This window comes from Mus pahari, chromosome 23 (genome assembly GCF_900095145.1).
Source record: "Mus pahari chromosome 23, PAHARI_EIJ_v1.1, whole genome shotgun sequence".
In the NCBI taxonomy this organism is placed as follows: domain Eukaryota; kingdom Metazoa; phylum Chordata; class Mammalia; order Rodentia; family Muridae; genus Mus; species Mus pahari.
In genome coordinates, this window is record NC_034612.1 from 36,861,475 (window position 1) to 36,865,968 (window position 4,494).

Below are 4,494 nucleotides of genomic sequence, written 5' to 3' on the forward strand. Positions count from 1 at the left end.
AATATTTATTTATTTATTATATGTAAGTACACTGTAGCTATCTTCAGACGCTCCAGAAGGGGGCGTCAGATCTTGTTAGGGATGGTTATGAGCCACCATGTGGTTGCTGGGATTTGAACTCCAGACCTTTGGAAGAACAGTCGGGTGCTCTTACCCACTGAGCCATCTCACCAGCCCAGGATCTGGAGTTTTTGAAACAGTGTGTCAAAGGTCAGCCCACTTTGCTTGTGAGACTTATCTGTGGCCTAAACTCGGGATTAGATCTGACTCCTGATTTACATAGATAGCATTTACTGTTGTTCTGGGCCCCTCTTCAAGACCTGTTTTCTGATTTGAACTACAGGGTAGAGTATGAAGAGGAGAGAGTATCTAGCAGGGAGCTCAGGAATCAGGTCATGTCCCTGCCTCTGGGCCAGCTGAGCCTCAGCACTGCAGGGGCTTTGGGCCGCTGGAGACACTTGATGCAGGGAGGAAGGGACAATAAAGTGGAGGAAGAGTTTGCACCTATTAGCAATAAAGTAGATCTCAGGTACACAAATATCACATATATAATTGGTATATATATGGTACACACACACACATGTCTCGAGAGGGTCAGACTCCATTGTAGGAGACATTGCTTTATGGAAAAGGAACTTCGAGACTAGAGAACAGTATTGTTAGTTCCAAGGGGTATGTATGTCCTGCCAGAGGCACAAGCTGAGGCAGCTTCCTCATCTAGAGCATGGGATAAAGGGTGAGAGGAAGCTGGAGAGCTCCCAGCAGATGGAAAATTACATAATTCAACATGGGTGAGAAGAAATGTAGATTGTCTACAGCTGTCGCACAGGGCATGTTGCAAAGTAACTGTGGACAATACAAACATGGAAGGGATAATTTGGCCCTCAGTGATGTCACTTTAGATGGGTGTCTCTGAGACTGCCATTATCCACTAGTGACCAGTGGAAGCACTGGCCTACCCTAAAATGCTAAGGTTAGTCTAGTCTACGAAGTGAGTTCCGGGCCAACCATGCTGAGTAAGGCGGTGTCTCATCAAACTGAAAACAAATTGCTTCTCTGTTTTTCATGCTATTGTTGGACTCTTAGTGTTGCCGCTCATTAAAATTAAACATGGCAAAGAATTCAGAGAAGAAATCAAAGTAACAGGCCTGCCACCACACAGAAAGTTGTACCAAAAGGCAGCTAGAGAACCAGACAACCAGTAAGGGTCACATGATCATTTGGGTGGTCTCAAAGCAGGGCTACTTAAACTGTTTATTCGACTGACCTTCCAGCTACCCTGAGAACTGTCCATGCGACCTGGGGAATAACAGCACATAAATCATCTTTCACAAATTAGCTAGAGTGGCTGAGCCTAAAAAGCAGCAGAGTAGCTGGGTGTGGTGGTGTAGTGTGGTGGTGCACACCTTTATGCCTAGCACTTGGGAGATGAAGGCAGGAAGATCTCAATGAGTTCGAGGCCAGCCCAATCTGCAGACAGAACCACATAGTCAGGACTGTTTAAAACAAAATAAAACTAAACACTTATTGATAAGTGTAACAGGACCCCAGACCTTAGCCTAACTGTCTCCATGGTGGAAATACTATTTAGGCTAGAAATTCAGCACATAGACAGTACCATCTGCCTTAATAAAAACAAGGACTTAATCCATCTAAGTCCACAGTTCTAGGAAAGTCTCTAAATGTACTAACCTTGCTTTTTTATTTCTGTAGTTCTGCTCCTAGCTAACTGTTCTTGCTAACTGAAGTATGTCAATCCAAAACACAGTTTTGGTGCTTAAAGGCTCACCCTGAGAAAGGCTCAGAGCTACACTGAGATCCTGAGCACCCAGTGTAATTGTCTGGCAGCTAACAGACTTTTTATTGGCTTAAACCCAAGCAGTTCTCTCTTGTGAACATCCCACAACAATAATGAACCCTTATGGTGTTTGTACATGCTTGGTCCAGGGATTGGCACTATTAGCAGGTGTGGCTTTGTTGGAGGAAGTATGACACTATAGGGTTGAGCTTTGAGATCATCCTTCTAGCTGCCTGAAAACAGTCTTCTCCTGTTTGCCTTTGGATCAAGATGTAGAATACTCAGCTCCTTTAGCACCATGCCTGCCTGGACACTGCCATGCTTCCCCCATGGTAGTAATGAACTGAACCTCTGAACCTGTAAGCCAGCCCCAATTAAATGTTGTCCTTTATAAGAGTTGCCTTGGTCATGATGTCTCTTCACAGCAGTGGAAACCCTAACTAAGATAGAAGTTAGTACCGGGAGTGGGGTATTGCTGTGTTAGGTCTGACCATGTTTTTGTTTGAAAGAATGTGGATCTGGGACTTTGGATTTGGGAAGCAGTGGAATGATTTAAGTAGGACTTACTGGGCCATCCTAGTAGGAGTATGGAAGACATTGATGTGGAGGGTGATTTAAACTTTGGGGGATCTGGCCCAAGAATTTTCAAAGGAGGAGAATGGTAATGACCTAGACACTGTTCTTGTGATATTTTGGTGAAGAGCATGGCTGCATTTTTGCCCTTGTCTTTAAAGTCTGACTGAGGCTAAAGTGAAAAGATTCAGATTAATTGTATTGACAAAGGAAGTCTCAAAGAAGCCAAGTTTAGACTTTATCTTGTGGATCAGTCTTATGAAGAGCATTTTGATCAAGCATAGCAAGCTTAAAAAGAAAAAGTACAAAATATATGGTTCAAGTAATAAATGGGCATGAGGAACACAAGAGCTGAATCTTGTGTTCAAGGAGATAAACAGATTAAAGGAGTAGTGATCTCAGGGCAAGATCCCACCCAGCTAAGTTTATTGTTTGTGTTTGCAGTTGAACAATGGATCATTAGTTTATTATTACTTTTATTTGGACATAAGGAGGAGATATGATCATGTGTCAAATTGACATGGGATGACACAAGATTTTGATCTGGATCTTAAAGCCTGATTGCTATGAAAAGCTTAGGCCCAGCAATGGTGGTACATGCCTTTAATTCCAGGAGACAGAGCCATTCAGATCTCAAAGTTCAGGGTCAGTCTACAGAGAAAGTTCCATGAAAGTCAAGCTTAGGCAGTGAAGGAGTTGGAAAACAGAAAGCTGGTGATGATGTAATAGAACAAGGGGGCATGTTCCAGTCCCAGCAAGCAGCAAAACTTGGCAGTTTCAGCCTCAAGGCTCTGGCTTTAGAGTCAAGAATAAAAGGGACTACTGGGACAATTGATGCTGGTGATCTGGAGCTAAGAAATTAGTGGAGATTAAGAAGATATCAGGATCAAAAGATGAAATCTTCTGGGATTGTTTTCTGAAAGCACAAAGAAGCTGTGTTCCAGTGATAGCCAAGATTCTACCTCATACTGTGTCTGGACTTTGTCATGTGTAAGAATCACCCAGGTGTACTGGTTTTGAAGGCATGAAGGGGTCATGAAGAACAGCTGAGGCTTGGCACTGTGAGAAGCCATGGAAGGCTATTGGTGAAGGTGCAACCTCAATTGCAGTTAATAGCCCAGGACTGAAGGGGTCATGCAAAGAAGTGGAGGCTTGGCACCATGAAGAGACTATGAGAGGCTATTGGTGAGACCTAGTTGCAGCAGAAGACCCCAGTATATTAGAGATGCCAGTACCATGGGATGACCACCAAGAACAGCAGCAGCAGTGAAGTGGAGTCAACCAGAGCCTAGAGTGATACTTGGGGCAGAGCTGGAGAAGAGATTCAAGCCCTTTGGAGAAATCCAAAAAGCCATGTGTAGATCCCAGACATTGCCTTGGATATCCCAAGATGTTAGAGATGCCAGAGCCATAGACTATCTGCTGAGGAAGGCTGCTAACAGGGAGTGGAAGCAGCCCAAGAGAACAAGGTCTGTTGCTGCTGAATGCCAGATCTGCCACCAGCAGTCAACAAGGGTGTGGAGACCTGAAGAGTGCTTAGACATCAGACATGGAGATACAGAGGTTGGAGTTTGCCCCCGTTGGCTTTTGGTCTTGCTTTTGTTTAGGATTTCCTCACTATGACATTTTGAAATGGTAATGTGTATCCTGTGATGTTGAAGATATGTCATCTGCTTTTTTATTTTGATTTCATAAGGAATTACAGTTCAGTGGATGAATCTCAGAAGAGACTTTGAACTTTGGACTTTTAACATTGTTGAGACTGCTATAGACTATGGGAACTTTGGAAGTTGGACTAAATGTACTTTTCATTATACAATGGCTAGGTGTGGCCACCATAGACTCGTGTGTTTGAACAAGCCTATGGGGGCCAGAGAATGGAATATGGTGGTTTGAATATGCTTGGCCTGGGGGCTGGCACTATTAGGAGGTATGGCTTTGTTGGAGGAAGTGTGTCACTGTAGGGTTGAACCTGGAGACCTTCCTCTTAGCTGCCTGAAAATGTAAGGCCCCGAAAGGAGGGACTCCCTCTGGTCCGGTACTCTCTTGGGTCCCCAGTAATTCGAGATACACCTTTTACACACCTTGCTGTAAATCACATGAGGTACTTTATTTACGAGGCC